The 18,961-nt window shown below is 44.8% G+C and overlaps 1 long non-coding RNA gene across 1 annotated transcript; it reads right to left on the reverse strand.

The window, feature by feature from the left end:
* Positions 1 to 5,451: 5,451 nt before the first annotated feature.
* On the reverse strand, positions 5,452 to 6,506 carry LOC148121843 (uncharacterized). Its single transcript, XR_015737994.1, has 2 exons — positions 6,227 to 6,506; positions 5,452 to 5,958 (listed from the first exon to the last, which is right to left on the reverse strand). It is a non-coding gene; the product is annotated as an uncharacterized LOC148121843 (long non-coding RNA).
* Positions 6,507 to 18,961: the final 12,455 nt, after the last annotated feature.

An 18,961-nucleotide genomic window follows, 5' to 3' on the forward strand; every position in this document is an offset into this window, starting at 1 on the left:
CTCCCCAGCCTGCCTGTGCAGGCACCGCTGCCCACGCCCCCAAACTTGGGGTGTCTGGTGCTTCACTTCCGCGATGCTGGCGCCTACAGAAGACCTTAACAGGCCCCTACCGTCCACCGTCTAGCTCCCCTTTTATCCAAATGTTGGTGGTTTAGGAGTGAGAAAATTGTCTGTCTCCTGGCTAGTCTCCTAGTGACTTCTCAGTAGGCAAGTGTTGCCAACTACTGGGTAAGCACAAAGGAAACGGACCTGCTCCAAGTATCGAACTAGATGTTTTCTTGTCCCCAGTTTACAGACGCCAGAGCTGCCCTGGTGAGGCATGGCTCCCTTGAAATCTGCAGAGAATAACAATGACTCCAAAGATTTGGTCGCAATAGTTAGGACCACTCCCTTCCCTATCACAGCTCTCTTGGAAACATGGGCGGGCACGTGTGGGACAAGTTCTTGGCTTACCACTGATTTGGACATTTCTGTACTTCACAAATATTCAGGGCCTTGAAACTGCCTTGTTCTAATATGTCTTTTCTAGGCAGCTGTGAGTGCCACCAGGCCAGGGACTTTGTGTGTTTTGTTCATGTAATGTCTCTTAGTGCCTGTTAAACACAGGAGCTCTTTGGGTTTTTATCCTTATAAAAACAGACTGGCGTTAAAATGTATCTTCTGTTGTGTTGCTTTGACAGAATACCAAATCGGGTAATTTATGAAGAAAAGAAAGTTACTTCTCAAGCTTCTGCAGAGTAGGAAGTTCAGGGCTATATTGCCATGCTCTGGCAAGATCCTTGGTGCTGTGTAATCCCGTGGCGAAATGCCAAAGGACAATAGACCAGAAGAGGAGGGGCGGAGCTTGCTTTTATACTAACCCACTCTCAAGATAACATACTACCTTAATAGTGATACTAATTCGTGAAGGAGAGTCCTTTGAACTAATCTCACCTATTTTTAAAAATGTATATTCATGTTTTTGTGTGTGGGGGGGGGTGAACATGTTTGTGCCTGGCGCTTGGAGGCCAGAAGTTGATTGACATTGGATATCTTCCCCAATTGGTCTCCACCTTGTCTCTCCCTGAGCTTGGAGTTCACCAATCTGACAAGGCTGACTAGCCCAAGAGTCGCAGGAATCCTGTCTCTGCCTGCCTAGCTCAGTGATTACAGATCATTACCACAATGCCCTTCTTTTGAACAGGTTCTGGAACTCAAACTCCTTATACTTGTGTAGCAAGCATTTCACCACCAGAGTCATCTCCCCAGGTCCTTAATCCCACCTCTTATTAAGCTCCCACTTCTCAACACCGTTGTACTGCGCTTTAAGATTCCAGCCATAAACATTTAGAGACACATCCAGATCTCAGCCCCATATAAATCTTCACCTCCTGCCCAAGTTCCAGGCTTCCACTTGAGTATCATTCTTGTCCCCAAACAGGCTAAGAACTGAAGTCATGCCGGGCGGTGGTGGCAAACGCCTTTAATCCCAGAACTCAGGAGGCAGAAGCAAGTGGATCTCTAAGAGTTTGAGGCCAGCCTGGTCTACAAGAGCTAGTTCCAGGACAGGCTCCAAAGCTACAGAGAAACCCTGTCTTGAAAAAAATAAAAAAATAAAAAAAAAGAACTGAAGTCATATCTTTACATTATCCTGGACCCTTGCTTTGTCTCCACAGTTAGCAACTTCATCTCCAATCCATTCCCAAATGACTTCTTGAACCATTTTTATCTTTTCCTTCTTTCCCCCATTCCTCAGATAGATTAAATTGCCAGGCCTTGCAGATTTTTAACTTTCCAAATATTTTTACAAACAATTCCTTCCCTCATCTTTCCACCAATACCAGCCCCACCTTATAGGTAGCTGGCTCATAATCAGCCTTCCCGTCATTGGTCCTACAACTTTCAATGAGTTCTTCTCGCAGCCCTCCACCGTACAAATTCAGTTCAGCTCATGATACTCAGACCTCTACTTCAAGCATCCCATGTCCATGTCAGTTCCAGCAGCATCTCCAGAATGCTCTCTTTTTGTTCTGTGGAAGTAGTTGTTCTGTTAAAAAATATCCCCAGGCTTGTTGACCACATCTGTAATCTCAGCACTCAAGAGGCTGAGGCAGGCAGGTCTCATACTTGAGGCCAGCTGGGACTACATGTGATAAATGTGATATGCTGTCAAAAAAAATTGCCCCCCCCAAATTAAGCTATTATGGGATATATATGTTTTTGCTTGTCTATGTAAAAACACATCCTTGTGCATTTGAAATCACCAACAGTAAAAGATATGGAGACAGAGAGTTAGATTGTTGGACCCCCACCCCACTGCACACTAGCTATCCTGGAACTTACTCTTAGAGCAGGCTGGCCTCACACTCAAGAGATCTGCCTGTCTCTGCCTCCTGAGTGCTGGGATTAAAGGTGTGCGACACCACTGTCCAGCTCAACACTCAACAACAACAACAACAGCAACAAAATGTGTGTGTGTGTGTGTGTGTGTGTATACAAATAGATGGAACCATCACAGTCTCTTCCTTAGAAAATAGAATTGGGGCCGGGTGGTGGTGGTGCACACTTTTAATCCCAGCACTAGGGAGGCAGAGGCAGGCAGATCTCTGTGAGTTCAAGGCCAGCCTGGTCTACAAGAGCTAGTTCCAGGACAGGCTCCAAAGCTACAGAGGAACCCTGTCTGGGGGGCGGGGGACCATTCCTCCCATTAGAAAGTCTCTTTCAGACTGGCTTAAGGGAGGATGGAGATGGAGACCCTCTTGAGTAGAGTTAAGAGAGTTGTAACAGTGTTTCTTTGCAATGTGGATGTTCCCACTTGTTTAGGTACCTGGCTGACTGCCTAAGTACTTGGAATCTGAGAAACTTGCAAGAAGAAACCTCTATAATGAATTATTATTGTTACTACTTCTCCTCCTTGTCCTTCTTGCTGAAGTTGGATCCAGTGAGTTTCTGCAGCAACCAAGAGTCTTAACCAGATGTGAGGTGGTGGTGGCACATGCCTTTAATTCCAGCACTCGGGAGGCAGAAGCAGGCGAATCTCTGTAAATTCAAGGCCAGTCTGGTCTACAATAGCTAGTTCCAGGACAGACTCTTAAACTACAGTGAAACCCTGTTTCGAAAAACCAAAAGAAAAAGAAAAAAAACAGTAAAGGCCAACCCTTGAGTTATCTGACCCTGCCTTACTCCATTTCTCGGTGCCCGGTGAGCAGGTTCTAGCTTCTGAGCCATCACATATGCTTTGCAGTCTGCCATGCTCATTAAGCATTTGTGATTATAATTGGCTTCTCTTTAGAGTTACCTACCAGGAAAGAATGTATTCCTCAGCTAATATAAACATCTTGTGTGCTTGGCAGTTGAGATGGACATTGTAATTGACACCTCGGCCAACCTCTCTAATCACCTGGGAGCTTGTTAGACACGCCAGAATTGGCCCGTGGCCAGGCCATCTGAATCAGAATCTGCCTTTTAAAAGGAATCTCAAGCAATACTTGTACACAGCAATGTTTGAGAAGCATTAGTAAGCTAAGCACAATAGTTCCATCATGCTCACTAGAGACTGCTTCTGTAAATGGGCGTGCCTTATCCATTCGGGATCAGCAACATAAACTGAGGTGCCAACACATAGCATGGGGGGAAGTACTGTTGGACTCTAGTGTCCAAACCGAGAAGGAGTCGCCCCCAGAGACCATCTCATACATCATAGCCGATGCAAAAGCATGAGGATTTTATTAATTCTGTCATGACAGGGTCCCCCAGCATTCAGGAAGCTAAGAGACCCCGACTAGCTGGTATAGTCTATTTTTAAAGGAGAAGGCCCCATCGAAACAAGAGGGGTTGTTCCTTGACCATATGATTGGCTTGTTCGAAAAGGGCTAATACCAATAATTGACTGGAGAACTATTGTCAGATCAGATGAGGTAAGAGGTCATTTTGACCCTATTTCCCAGGGGACTGAGTCAAAACATACGTATGTGGGTAATTGTTCAGGAACTGAGTACATGCATGTGTAGCTGTTAGGTCCTTGGTTCCCAGGGGAAGAGGGGAAGTATTGAGGCACAGAGGCTGAGAGGGTTTGGAATTGTCAGAAATGGCTTCAGAATTGTCTAAAATCTTACATTCCCTCCTCTTATTTGGTCAAATATCTCAATCTTGAGATATTAGTAAATTTGGAGGACTAACTGGATCTGTACACAGGAATTAACAAACCAGTGTTGTAGGCCCATCATAGATCAATAGAGGGCACCAGGCCCTGTTGTCCTGGGACTTGGGAGAGTTAGGTTTGTCCCCAATTGCAGGACATATAAGAGCTGATATGGTTGAAACTGCCAGATGAGGCTATTTCCTCATAATAGGGATGTCCTGCTGACAGGCATAGCCAGCAAAATTATGTCAAGCTGGGATCAGTACTATTTAGCAAAGAAAAGGCTCCCATTATCAGACTAAACAGTCGGTGGCCTGTATTAGAGGTTGCCAGCAATGAAGCAGGGGTTGCAGAAGGGTTCTTAGCACTAGGAGTGAGGCCCAGGGCCCTGGCAAAGGGGGCTACCTCAGCAGGGGCTAGCTGGCCCTGGTCAGGTAATACTGGGTTGGGCCCTAGTACCATGGCCATGGGAGGTGTTACAACAATTTGCCGGGTGAGCAGAATTCCTATGTCTTTCCTTCCTGGATCATATAACTGTAAACCCCAAGTATTGCCTGTTAATCATTTCGTGCTTTTTGTTAACCCCCAACCAGGAGACATTGACATTGGTTTTATATCATCAGACAGCATAACAAAATACTTTAGGCCCCCCCGTACTATAGAGTTTGCTTTTCCCCCCAGACAAATATATCATTTAGAATATTTGCATGTAGGACAAGAGTTTCCGGGGGTTGCTCAGTATCCCCCCAAGAGTCTTTTGCTAAAACACATAGGTCAAAAGTTAGCTGGGGGAACCAGGTATTCAGGGGATGAACTCCAGTGGCTAGCCTTAAGGTTTGCCCAGTCTCAAAGTTAGTCAGGGTCAGGTTAAGTCCTAAGGTATAAACATCAGGGCAAAGATCAGCAAGCCTGGCAGAATCAGGCCTTCTTGAGAGGATTTTGGGCATGCTGAAGCTTTCATTTGGAAGGTCCTGGGTTGTCCTGTGGAGGTGCAGGCTTGATGTGAGACGCGTGGATCCAGGCTGCAATACCGTCTATTTTTGAGGGCAGTAGGTGTCTTAAGAAGCATGGTGTAGGGTCTCTTCCAGCGACGTTCAAGGTTCTGGGACTGGTGTCTCCAAACATACACAGAATCGCCAACCTGGAACGGGTGTGAGATTTCCAGGTGCCCGGGCTGGCGTTGGGAGGTTCCGACAGAGAAGTAGGGAGAGTAGCTTAGTCCAGCGGGCAGCAGCAGGATTAATTAGGGCCCCTTTAGGGGGGTCTAATCTGATTGGCAGCAGCAGGCTCTGGTCAGATAGTACTTGGTTTTAAATATCATCTCAAGTCCCAAGTCCTTCCCAACATCCATGGAGACAGTCCCATTGCTGGCCCCTGGGAGACAAGTGTGGGAGATGTCACATGTCCCTGTGCTCCACATGGAGCATTGTAATTTTATATTTTCAGGAATCACAGTATAAAAATCTAGCTTTCTCAGGTGGCATCTGTGTTCTGGACCCCCACATCCGAATATTTCCTCTAGGGGAAAATTTTCTGCCAGCCTCCAGGGGCAGCTGTGGAGGATATGCATCTCAGATATCCCAGGAGGCTAGCCCTGCTATTAGTTGACAAAAATCAGGGGTGAGGGCAGGGGTATCAAAGCAAGGGCTTGAGGAGACATGGATTGCTTGTATGAGCAGGCGGCTGCTGTTCTGGCTATGGGGTGCTGTGCTTTTTTTCATGTCCCTCTGGATACATCCCAGGCGCCAATTCTGGAACGAATGCGAGATTTCCCGGTGTCAGGGTGGCCAGGGGTCTCTATGCCTGGGCTTGGAGATCTGGAGAGCCTTCAACCGCGCCTGCAGAATGGGTTTGTGAGCAGATGGGTCATGAGGGACCTTAGGAAGCCAAGTGTGGGGGAGGTTCCCCATATTGGATCTACATAGAGCAGGGCTGGGGGAGGAGCTGTGCGCAGTCTCCAATGCCCGTTCTAAGGCTTAGGGTCTTTATTATTCTTTCTATCTGTCTGAATTCTGGGGTCTGTATGCATAATGTAATTTTCCCCAGTCTTATCCATGTCCTGACTTTTCTGGGCAACAAGGTAGTTTTATCATAAATTCTTATTACCTTGGGCAGGCCAAACCTCGGGAAGATTTCTTCTTTGATCTTCTTAGTCATGGTGAGAAAAAGTTTCTCTGCCATCCGTAGTTCGTATCAAAAGGCCGATGTACCTTAAAGAAGACTGTTAGTTCCGTGTCCCCCGCCCCTCCTCATCGGGGTGGCATCAGTTGTTGCCTCTCTGAAGCCCATCTCCATTGATTAGGAGGCCGTGCAGGACTCTTCCTGCTCAGTCTGTTGACAGAGGGGTCGTTGCCGCAGTGGCAGTGGTGGCGCTGGGTGCGGGTTCCTCGGCCTTCTCCGGGCCAGGCTGGCTGCTATTCCTTGCCCCTCTTTGCGCGCTGCTGGCCTTGAATCTGTTCCAAACTCCGGTGAGGTGGGGGCATCCGCCAGTCTGCCTGAGCCTCTCCAGCCTGAAGCGCCCTGGGGCACCTGCCCCGCCTGCTACCCTGGGGCTGTTCCCACCTGGCTCATTGCTGTCTGCAGGGGCCTTACCCAGCCAGGTGGCAAAGGCTGAGAGCAGCCTGCTTTCCCTGCAGGGGAAACAGCAGGGGGAGTGAAAACAAAAAGGCTTTTGATTCCAGATCTACAGTTCATAAGGTGGTTCATTGATAACATAGAGTACTCAGTCCATAGTCAAATGTTTTAGACATAGTAAAGGGGAATTCCTCCCCTTCCCCCCCCCATACCCCAGAATCAGACATCTGGGCGCACAGCATAAGCAAGGGGGGGGGGGATTTCAGTATTGTCACTGTGGCTGTTGCATAGGCCTCTCAGGTGGGCAGAGCATCATTTCAGTAGCCGGTTGCATTCAGTGCCAGTGCCATTCTTCGACTGCTCCTGCTCAGCAGCTGCTTTGGGAAGTGTCTTGAGCCCAAAGCCCTGTAGGGCCATTCCTCCTTATTGTTTTTTTTTTTTTAATCGGCCCAGGTGGTGGCAGCTTAAGTCAATATTTAGCCATTCAGGGGCTGCTCTGTCTGAGGTGCACAGTCTCTGCAGCTGTCGTCTTCTGTTGCCTCCCTATCTGCCTAATTTTTTTTTCTTTTATTAAGTCCTGGAGGGAGCATCTCTGCAGTCCCTTCATTCTCTGCAACTTGCTACAAATGTCTGATGCTGAGTGGCCTATAAAAGACATCATTACATTGGCTTGGCGATCTGCCTGAAGGAGTACTATCCTGAACTCTGTACTATTGCTCTTACCTTAGCCAAATTAGCAAATTAGTGGGGTGCTTGCAAACCCCCTTTTTAGACCTGCCAATCAGAATCTGGCATTAAAGACGAAGCTGCTCCCTACCAGTTGGAGTATTGAAGTCCCATTTGGGTCAAGTCAGAGGGTAGGCATCCTGTCCTCTATCATTCCGTGATTGGGTTGGTCTGCTGTCAGCTCCTGGGACATTCTTTTAAACTTCAAGGAGAGAACTCACTGTTTTTCCTCTGTGGTTAGGAGCACCTGTAAGAACTGCTGTCAATCATCCCAAGTGGGCTGATGGATAACCAGAACAGATTCTATAAGCCCAGTCACAGTCTAAGGGTTCCAAGAAAAGGAAGGGTTATAAGTAAAGATTAGAGGCAGAAAAAAGCAGTATTGTAATTGACCTGCTACTGAGCGAAAGGGAAATGCTTGGGAGGTCACTCTCTCCCTAGTGGACGTCCCTCCCCTGTCCCAGCGTAGATGCTGAGTGCTGAAGTTTTCAGGGTTAGGACCAGACCAGCAGGGCTCCTCAGGAACGAAGTGTTTCCTCCAGGGGAGGAGGAGGGAGAAGTTTGCCATGCTCAACTGGATAACAGGAAGAACTGGAGGTGCCTGGATTCTGGATTTCTTTCACTCCTGTACAGGAAAGAGAGAAGACAAAGGGCTCAGGGAGGGGCAGCCACCACATCACCTCCTCCAGCTGCGGGGCTGCTTTCGGACTCAGAGGAACTGATGATGGCCAGGGGGCCATTGCCAGGTTCTGAATTCCTGCAGGTGGATTTTAACAAAGACAAACTGACATACAAAACCAAAAATACAAAGAGACAGACATAAACTCAAAACCAGAAGCTGGTGCTCTCACCACCACTCTGGTGCTGAACTGAAAATACATAAAAATAAAAAGACAGACATAGACTCAAAATCAGAAGCCGCGGCAGCAGATCTAAAAATACAAATGGAGGATCATGCCTCCCCTGGAGATTAGGGCGACCTGGTCGCCCCTCCCTCCAATAAATGCCTATGAAACATCTTTCAGGGCTAGGGCAAGGGATCTCAGGGCCTGTCTGCCTCCTCCCTTAGCCCCGTTTTAATATAGACCCTGCGCAACTATAATTTTTAAATTATTTATTCATAATTACATAGAAACAGAAACATAATACATAAACAGACAGACATAAAAATGAGCTCGTTTCTTTATACCTCCAACTGGGTCCAGAGTGTGTCTGGGAGCGACTCAATTCCTGGTCAGGGAACCAAATGTTGGACTCTAGTGTCCAAACCGAGAAGGAGTCACCCCCAGAGACCATCTCATACACCATAGCAGATGCAAAAGCATGAGAATTTTATTAATTCTGTCATGACAGGGTCCCCCAGCATTCAGGAAGCTAAGAGACCCCGACTAGCTGGTACAGTCTACTTTTAAAGGAGAAGGCCCCATCGAAACAAGAGGGGTTGTTCCTTGACCATATGATTGGCTTGTTCGAAAAGGGCTAATACCAATAATTGACTGGAGAACTATTGTCAGATCAGATGAGGTAAGAGGTCATTTTGACCCCGTTTCCCAGGGGACTGAATCAAAACATACGTGTGTGGGTAATTGTTCAGGAACTGAGTACGTGCATGTGTAGCTGTTAGGTCCTTGGTCCCCAGGGGAGGAGGGGAAGCACTGAGGCACAGAGGCTGAGAGGGTTTGGAATTGTCAGAAATGGCTTCAGAATTGTCTAAAATCTTACAGTACTCCCCCCCCACACACGCACTCTGGATGTAAACAAGAACACATGTTGCCTTCTTGGTTCCTGCTATCAGCATTTTCTGGCAGCAAGGGAAGCCAGACTGGGGGCCAGGCTACTGTAGCCCATCTAGCCTTTGCTCTTTCTTCTTCCCTAGCTCCGGTTGTGACTGCTTCCTGTAGCTAGGACAGAACGGAGTGTGCTGACTTTCCAGCCTCATGCCTTGCATCTTGGGAAGCATCCGTGTGACCTGTTGACTCAAGTGGTTCTTGACCAGAGTTGCTCAGCGCAATCACTTGGGGAACATTTAGCACATATCAATTCCCAAGTCCCACTTCTGAGATTTTGGCTTAATGGGTCTGGGCTGGAGCCTAGACATTGGTATTTTTAAAAAGCTCCTTAGTGGTTATAATGTGCAGTTATAATTGTGAAGCAGCAGTTTAGGCAGATTATATCTTAAAGCATAATTTCATCTTAATATTCCCTACGCAAATAGCCCTTTCCCCCGGGACAGTCTGTGAAGCCTTTTGTAACTTCATTTTATGACTTTGTTATCGTTATAAAAATAATACAACTTAGGAGCCGGGTGGTGGTGGTGCACGCCTCTCGGGAGGCAAAGGCAGGTGGATCTCTGTGAGTTCGAGGCCAGCCTGGTCTACAAGAGCTAGTTCCAGGACAGGCTCCAAAGGTGAAGAGAGACTCTGTCTCGAAAAACCAAATAATAATAATAATAATAATAATAATAATAATAATAATAATAATAATAATAATACAATTTAGGAAAGGAGAAATGACTCCGCAGTTAAGAACACTTGCTTCTTTTTCAGAGGACCTGAGTTTGAGTCCTGCCACCCAAACTCTGTAACTCGCTGGTTGATGATGACACACGCCTTTAAACCCAGCATTTGGGAGGCAAAGTCAGGCAGATCTCTGAGTTCAGGGCCAGCCTGGCCTACAGAGTGATTTCTAAGCAGCTGTGGCTACACCAAAAAAACTGTATCTCAAAAAACCAAAAGGAGAAAGAAGAAAGGACCCTGTAACTCCAGTTTCAGGGGATCCAGCACCCTCTTCTGTCCTCCACAGGCACCAGGCATGCAAGCAGGACGTACATCAGGGATGGCACACAGACACACATGCAAGCCAAACACCCATACACATGAAATTAAGACTTTGAAATAATAATAATAAAAGTTCTTCATAAAGATATCCAGAGATTTAAAAATGGTTCTTTCATTCATGCTTTATTTTCACAGAAAGTACATTCATTCACTCGTTTGTTTGTTTGGTTGGTTGGTTATGGGTAGGATCTCGTGTAACTCAGGCTGGTCTCAAACTCAACTTGCAGACAAGGCTTGCCTTAAACTCCTGATCTGCCTGCCTCCACCTCTTAAATTCTGGGATCACAGACAAGCACCACCACACAGGGCTGGAGTTAGTGATGGGAAACACCTTTATCCTCTGTGTAGCCCATTTTCTTGCTAATAGCATCATCCTTCTGATTCGACCATGATTAAATCAAGCTTTTCTCCACGTCATTAGTTCAATCTGTGAATTCCTAAGTATTCGTTGCCAAGCCATGCAGTGGTGACCGGTTGCACTTGCAGTGATGTTTTGATAGTCAGACTTCCTTAGCTATGCGGTTCTTTCTTTTCATCTCTTTCTGAGGTGTGATCAAGGCCGTTCTGATGGTTGGTCCATCATTTCTCAGCTCCAGGCTTGCACTGTTGAAGCTGCGGTTATGCGGACTTTACCAGCCAGCTCGCTACCTGTCTGGCTCTGAGGACGGCAGGTAGCTGAAGAGACGCTGGAAGCGAGGAGAAAAGAGAAGCCTCTTGCTGCTTCGTGTTTGCATCTAACTTCTGCCAGAACGGCCCCCAAACAAGACAGCAGCCCAGCTGCAGCAGTGGCTTCCTGTTTTCAACTTCTTTGCACACTCCTAAAGCTAGCTCAGAGTAGTTCCCTTAGAAGACTAAGCGGAGGCTGGGCAGTACCTCAGACCAGCAATAAGTCTGCAAGGTCCTGAACTACAGCTGTAACCAGGCCACCCCTTCCTTAGGAATCCAGGTGTCTACCATACGAATTCATCCTCCTAGTTTCTCAATTCAGAGAGTGTCCACCTCCTTACGGCCCCAGGAGAGACAATATTTACCTCAGTTGTCAGCTCAGCATTTCTTCACTGACCCATTCTGTTTGGTCACTTTGGATGCCCGTGTAAGTAATTCCTGTGTTAAAGTCTCTATGTTAAAATAATTCGTGTATAGCTGGCCATTGTGACACACACCTGTTATCCCAGATTACTTAAAGGTTGAGACAGGAAGCTGACAAGTTTAAGGCTAGCCTGAGCTACATAGTGAAAGATCCAGTCTCAAATAATCTTTTTTTGTTTTTTGTTTTGTTTTGTTTTGTTTGTTTTTCGAGACAAGGTTTCTCTTCAACTTTGGAGCCTGTCCTGGAACTGGCTCTTGTAGACCAAGCTGGCCTTGAACTCACAGAGACCCACCTGCCTCTGCCTCCCAGATGCTGGGATTAAAGGCGTGTGCCACCACTGCCCAGCTCATTTCAAATAATTTTAAAGCAAAAAAAGGTCCAGAGATCAAGCTCAATAATAGTACTTGAATGAGGCGCTGGGTTCCATCACCAGCACCAAAGTGAACAAACAGTGAAATAATCAATGTTACTATCAATAATCAATAATCATACAATAATCAACAACTCTTTTGAAACATATATTGAAATCATAGTATTAAATTTTTTCTTAGTGTAGGTATTTGCAGAAAATGTAATTTAAAAAGAGATCTCAGCCCTGAAAAGTGAGATTTTTTTCCCTTCAGTAAACTATGTTTTCCCATGCCTTTATTAACAGTTTTTCTGAATATTATTTGGTGTCTAAATCTGTAGACAACCTTGGGTGTCTAAATCTGTAGACAACCTTCTTAGTTCTTTTTTTTTTCTTGTTCTTTCTTTTTCTTTCTTTTTTTTGAGACAGGGTTTCTCGGTAGCTTTGGAGCCTGTCTTGTAACTAGTTCTTGTAAACCAGGCTGGCCTTGAACTCACAGAGATCTGCCTGCCTCTGGCTCCCTGAGTGCTGGGATTAAAGGTGTGATCCACCACTGTCTGGCTTCGTTTGGTTTTTCTTGAGACTGTAATTCAACAGGTCTCAAAGTTGGGATCTTCTTGCCTCAGCCCCTCCAAGTTCTGGGATCACAACTGTACACTGACATTTACAACACTTTTTTTAATCTAAATAAATAAGTGATTTATGTATTTTATTAAAATGGAATTATTTGTGATTTTATGCTATTGGCTTGGGCCCCTTAATTTTTTTTTGAGGGTTCATTCATGTCAGATGCACCTCATTCCTTTCTCTGGGGAAGAATATTCCATTGCATTGGATGTCTCACATCTTGTTCAGTTGCTCATCAACTAATACATATTTTTGTGGTTTCTACCTTGTCTATTATTAACGATAAACATTTATGCACATGTTTTAGTACAGAGCACCTTTGTTCTTTGAGTATGTTTCTTTTCTTTGACTTCTTTGTTTGAGGTAGGGTTTCTCTGTGTAGCTCTGACTGTCCTAAAACTCACTAAGCAGACCAGGCTGCCCTCACACTCAGAGATCCGCCTGCCTCTGCCTCCCAAGTGCTTAGATTAAAGACATGTGCCACCACCACCTGGCTTCTTTGATTTCTTTTTTTTCTTTTCTTTTCTTTTCTTTTCTTTCCTTCCTTCCTTTATTCCTTCCTTCCTTTCTTTCTTTCTTTCTTTCTTTCTTTCATTTTGTTGTTGTTGTTGTTGTTGCTGTTGTTTGTTTGTTTTTTGAGACAGGGTTTCCCTGTGTAGCTATCCTGGAACTAGCTCTGGTAGACCAGGCCTCAAACTCATAGGGATTCACCTGCCTCTGCCTCCCAAGTGCTGGGATTAAAGGCGTGCACCACCACCGTCCGGCTAACATACCTCCTTTCTGCTGTTAAAAAATATTGCAATGAAAATTTTTAAGACTACATTTATTCCTGTATTTGAGGGGTAGGATGTGACTGAGAACTTATGGGAGTCGGTTTTCTTATTCCACCATGTGGGTTCTGGGGATCAAAATTAGGTCGTGTGGCTTGGTGACAAATACCTTTACATGCTGAATCATTTAACCAGCCCCAAGTAAAATATTTTTGAAAGCTGTGTTACTCATCTGGAACCAGTATATCTTCCCTTGAGATCTGCAGTTGGAGTCCTAGGTACAGTCCTAAGTAAAGCTGTGACCATCTTGACAGGAGGAAGCACGTTCTAAATAGAGACTAGAGACCCATCTCTCTCTCTCTCTCTCTCTCTCTCTCTCTCTCTCTCTCTCTCTCTCTCTCATATGATTGACAGAGTGATCCCCAAGAAATTGAAATTTCTCCAATAATCTCATGCTGGGGAAAAGGAAAGGCTGGAACCTTGGTACCAGCCAGAGGAGGAACTTGTTTCCCAGGAAGGGATTTCATGGTCTGGCATCTTGTCAGACTACCTTCAGGTTAGACCAGGAGCTGAGGCAATTCATTTGCTGGAACTGTTGATGTAAGCATACCATTTGCCCTCTATAAACCCGAACCTCCCGTCAGTACCTAGAGGATAGACTTAAGGGTCGCTGTTTCTCCTCTTTCAGATATGATGGCATTGAACGAATTTACTTTTTATGCTTCTCACTAGAACTTGTCTCTAAAGTTGGCGAATTGAGGGTGAGTGGTTGAACCTAGCTTGTTAGGGCTGCCAGGGCCCAGACTCATATCCTACAAATTCCAGTAATAGAGCCACCTCTCTTCAGCTTGAGGAAACCATGGCTATGGGGAATAAGAGTTTAGTCAGTATTAAGTTGAATTCTTGGGGAACAGTTTAGATTCTGATCACTCAGTAGAAATTCTCTGAACACTCTGCCCGTTCCTAGGCTGCCCAGACATGGGTCTGTTCCACTCCCATGGGCTTTGGTGTGTTCTGCCAACTAAGAGTTGCCTGGTAGATGTCAGGTTAGTGTGACATCTGCAGTGTTTCCTGCAGCACCCCTCATAGCATCTTGGTATGTTTGAGCCCGATTCTGATTCTAAAATAAATCAAGAGCTCGCAGACTGCCAAAGTACCGCTACCATAAGCTCCCCTCTCTTCCTGACAGCCTCACTTTGTCAGGATTTGTATGTTAGAGACTTGATTTATATCAAATTTATATTTCTAAATTGAAGAAATGCCTCATGTTTGTCATCGAATGGGCTGAGGTGATACTGAATATGGCACTCTTCGAGTTGAAACAGCCAGTGTCAGGTACAGGAGTTCTCCAACGTTCTGTTTCCAATCCTGAAGTCGCCCTACTGCTTCTTCCTATCCATGGCTGGTGTGGACCAAAGTGAGTTCCACTTTTTTTAAAAAGGATTTATTTATTTATTATGTATAGCATTCTGCCTGCATGCGTACCTGTACCCCAGAAGAGGGCACCAGATCTCATTATAGATGGTAGTGAGCCACCATGTAGTTTCTGGAATTGAACTCAGGACCTCTGGAAGAACAGTCAGTGCTCTTAACGGCTGAGCCATCCCTCCAGCCCCAACCAGTACTGTTATAATCGTGTGTGTCCTAGTACCCCTTGAAGAAGAGGTCACATGATTAAAGGAAAAGCCAGAGGGAACGTCCTGGGTATTAACATACAGGGATAGAGTGGGTCAGTCAGTTACTCTGGTTGCTGTGATGAAACACCATGGCTAGAAGGAAGGTTTTATTTTGTAGAAATAAAATAAGGAAGGAAGAGTTTATTTTGGCTTACATTCCCAGAGGAAGAGTCCATAATGGAGGGGGCAACAAGTAGGAGGAGCAGGAAGCTGAGAGATCACATCTCCATCACACACAGAAAGCAAAGAGCCAGCAGGAAGCAAGGTGAAGCTATAAACCCTTAAAGTTCATCCTCCGCCCAGTGATTTACCTCCTCCAACAAGACTGTACCTCCTAAAGGTTCTAGAGCTTCTCCCACCAGAACCACCAACTGGAGACCAAGTGTTCAAATACATGGGGGACATTTTTCAATGGTTTTCCTAACTTTTATTGTTTCATAGGGGTAGGTTCTATCTCCTCACATATGAGTGTTGTGAAACAACCTTTTTGTTCACTGTGAAGATGTGTTGTTCTCATTGGTTTAGTAAAGAGCTAAATGGTCAATAACTGGCAGGAGGAGGTTAGGCAGGATTTGCGGACAGGGGGAGAACTCTCTGGGATGAAGAAGGGCAGAGTAGCCAGCCAAACACAGGGAAGCAGAATGTGTACAAGATGAGGTTAAAAAAAAAACCATGCAGAGCATAAATTAATAGAAATAAATGTGTTAATTTAAATTATAAGAGCTAGTTAAAAGTTGGGCGGTGGTGGCACATGCCTCTAGTCCCAGCATTCGGGAGGAAGAAGCAGGCAGATCTCTGTGAGTTCAAGACCAGCCTGGTCTACAAGAGTTAGTTACAGGATAGGCCCCAAAGCTACAGAGAACCCCTGTCTTGAAAAACCAAAAATAGAAAGAAGGAGGAGGAGGAGGAGGAGGAGGAGGAAGAGGAGGAGGAGGAGGAGGAGGAGGAGGAGGAGAAGAAGAAGAAGAAGAAGAAGAAGAAGAAGAAGAAGAAGAAGAAGAAGAAGAAGAAGAAAAAGAAGAAGAAGAAGAAGACGATTTAGTTAAAAACAAGCCTATGTCACCAGCCAAGAATTCATAATTAATAATAAGTCTCTGTGTGGTTATTTGGGAGCTGACTGGAGAGACAGAATATTTCACCTTCATTTGAGCATAGCTTTCTTCAGCTTAAAACATAAATGATAGATCTTAGACACAGGAAATCTATGACCTTATTTAATATCTGACTAGGGCAGGAGCAAAAGTTGACCAAAAGTCCCCATAGTGTGGCAGATGTGCGACGCTTCTGTGACTTCTAGAGTCTAATTGCATACCATTGGGGTGATGCTCAGCTTGTGAGGAGGTGAGTCAGAGAGTCATATGCTGAGGCACTAAGTAGTTGATGTTTTCAAAGAAAAGCTACTGCTGCCACCTAGGTTTTGAACTATCAGGAATGGACATTTTCAAACGTTTGTCTTTAAACTAGAGATGCATTCCTACTAGAAAAACACGTATGTGATATTGAAAATTTTCTGGTTAAACAACAAGTTTAGATTCAGTATTTATGGTTTCCTGGGCATTGGGTGTGAAAATAGTGCTTCCTAGAAAGAGTTATCCATCCGTTTTCTCTCACTGGAATAAAACATCCAAGCTGGGTAATCTGTAAAGGAAGAAGCTTGTTTAGTTGTTTAGCTCACGGTGGGTGGCTTCACAACGGGAGAAGGTGGAAGAAGATGTCACATGTTATGAGAGATGGGTAGCAGGCAGTGAGGAGAAGCAGGCCTTACTCTTTTATAGTTTTTGAGACAGGGTCTTATGTAGCCCAAACTGTTTCCCAACTCCTTATGTAGCTTCAAATGACCTTGAAACCCTAACACTCCTGCCTCTACTTTTAGTAGTTAGGATTATAAACTATTATACTATGAGCTACCCACCATACCCAGTTTCTTTTTTCCTTTAATTGGTTAATCAACTTACTTTTTTTTTTTAACTTTTCAAAATATTTATTCCTTTTACAGTTTTGGGGGATTATTTTATTTTGTTTTGTTTTTTGTTTTTGTTTTTGTTGTTGTTGTTGTTTTTGTTTTTTGTTTTTTGAGACAGAATCTTCTACAGAGCTCTGGTTGTCCTGGAAATCATACATAGACCAGGCTGGCCTCAAATTCACAGAGATCTGCCTGCCTCTGTTGGTATCATAGTAACAGCTGCCTTTAATTCCAGCACTCAGGAGACAAAGGAAGGTTTATCTCAGTGAGTTCAAGACCAGTCTGTACGACTTAGTGAGTTTCAGGCCAGTCAGGACTACATAGTGAGATCCTATGTGGTGATCTGAAAGAAAATTGCCCCCATAAGGAACGACCCTATTAGAAAGTGTGTGGCCTTGTTGTAGTAGGTGTGACCTTGTTAGAGGAAGTGTGTCCCTGTAGGGGTGGGCTTTGAGGTCTCCTATGCTTAAGCTATGCCCAGTGACTCAATTGCTTCTGCTGCCTGTAGATCAAGATGTAGCATTCTTAGCTCCTTTTCCAGGACCATGTCTGCCTGCACCCCAAAAAGTCCAGTCATGATGATAATGAACTAAACCTCTGAAACTGTAAGCCACCCCTAGCTAATTGTTTTCTTCTATAAGAGTTGCCAAGAGCATGGTGTCTCTTCACAGCAATAAAAACCCTAACTAAGGCACTCTATCTCTAAAGAATTTTTAAATTATATTTATGTGTATGTGGGGGGGCACATGAATGTCATCATGTACATGTAGAGGTCAGAGGATAACAGTAGGGGATGGTTCTCTACCCTGTAGGTCTGACAGGCTTGGCAGCAGGCACCTTGAGCTGCTGAGTCATCTTGCTGGCCATTACCACGTTTTCAAACAGCTCTTGTTTTATACCAATTTTTCTTTGGGTTTCTTCTAATGACTTTTTTTCATTTTAGAGATAAAATTTATTTTCTTTTTAATATGACACAATAATTATATATATATTTGTGGGATACAATGTGATATGTTGAGACAGTCATGCACCATCTAAAGATCAAACTAAAGTTATTATCATATCTGTCACCTTAGATATGCCAGTTCTTTGTGATAATATTCAAATTCCTTCTGGATGTTTTGAAATATGCAATAGATATTATAACTACAGTCACCCCACTGCACTATAGAACAATAGAACTTATCCTTCTAACTATAATTTTCTTTAAAAAAACATTTCTTTTTCTATGTATTAATGTTTGCCTACAATGTATATATGTGTGCCACATGCATGCCTAGTGCCCATAGAGGTCAAAAGAGGGGTTCTGATCCCCTAGAACTGGAGCTATAGATGATTGTGGGCCACCATGTAGGTTCTGGGAATTGAACTTTGGGTCCTCTGCGAGAACAAGTGCTGTTAACCTCTGAACTTTCTACCAGCCCCTTCATTTTCTAACTATAAGCCAACCTCTTCCTACAGTGTTCTCTCCTAGCCTCTGGCAACAACTATTCTGCTCTGCTTCTGGGAGATAACTTGTTGTTGTTTCGAGTTTCCACATACGAGTGATCGTGCAGTTCTGCCTTTATCTGGCTTGCTTTCAGTGTGCCTCTTTTATATAAGAAGTTCACTTCTGCTCTTAAAACCCTTTAATGGCTCTGGGTATTGCTCACAAGAAGTCCAGAATCTCTACCATAGCCTTTACGATCCTTTATGATCTACTCCCTGATCTCTCTCCAATACCTTACCTCTCTCACCCTGACTTAAGCCACACTGGGTGTGCACTACTTGCCAAACACAGCAGAAACTCTTGCTTCAGAATAACCATGGGGTATTTCCTTGGCTGGAGCCCTGTTCTCCCCAGATTCACTATGAGGCTCATTCCTCAGTTCCTTAGAGTTCTGCTCAGATATACCTTGTCTAAAATACCTTCTCCAAACGCTCCTCCTTCGGTTGCACATCCATATTTACCTCTTCCTCTGTCATTCCATACCCGTTCATCTAATGGGTTCAACGTTTTAGTGCTGATCGCTGCCTGAAGTATTGTTGGTGTTTGCTGTTTCTGACACAGCGAAACGTACTTCTTCCTTTGTTGCACGCCATCTCCCAGACAGTACTGAATGCAGGATAACGGGGAATAAATGAATGACGAGTGAATGCATCCTAACTCTTTGGGCAAATAGCTTCGGTGGCATAGCGCGGTGCTGCAGGCCTCTGCCCCTTCGAGGCTGCCCCTTGCCTTGGCTTCTG

The sequence above is a fragment of the Myodes glareolus genome, chromosome 6 (assembly GCF_982192425.1).
Source record: "Myodes glareolus chromosome 6, mMyoGla1.1, whole genome shotgun sequence".
NCBI lineage: Eukaryota > Metazoa > Chordata > Mammalia > Rodentia > Cricetidae > Myodes > Myodes glareolus.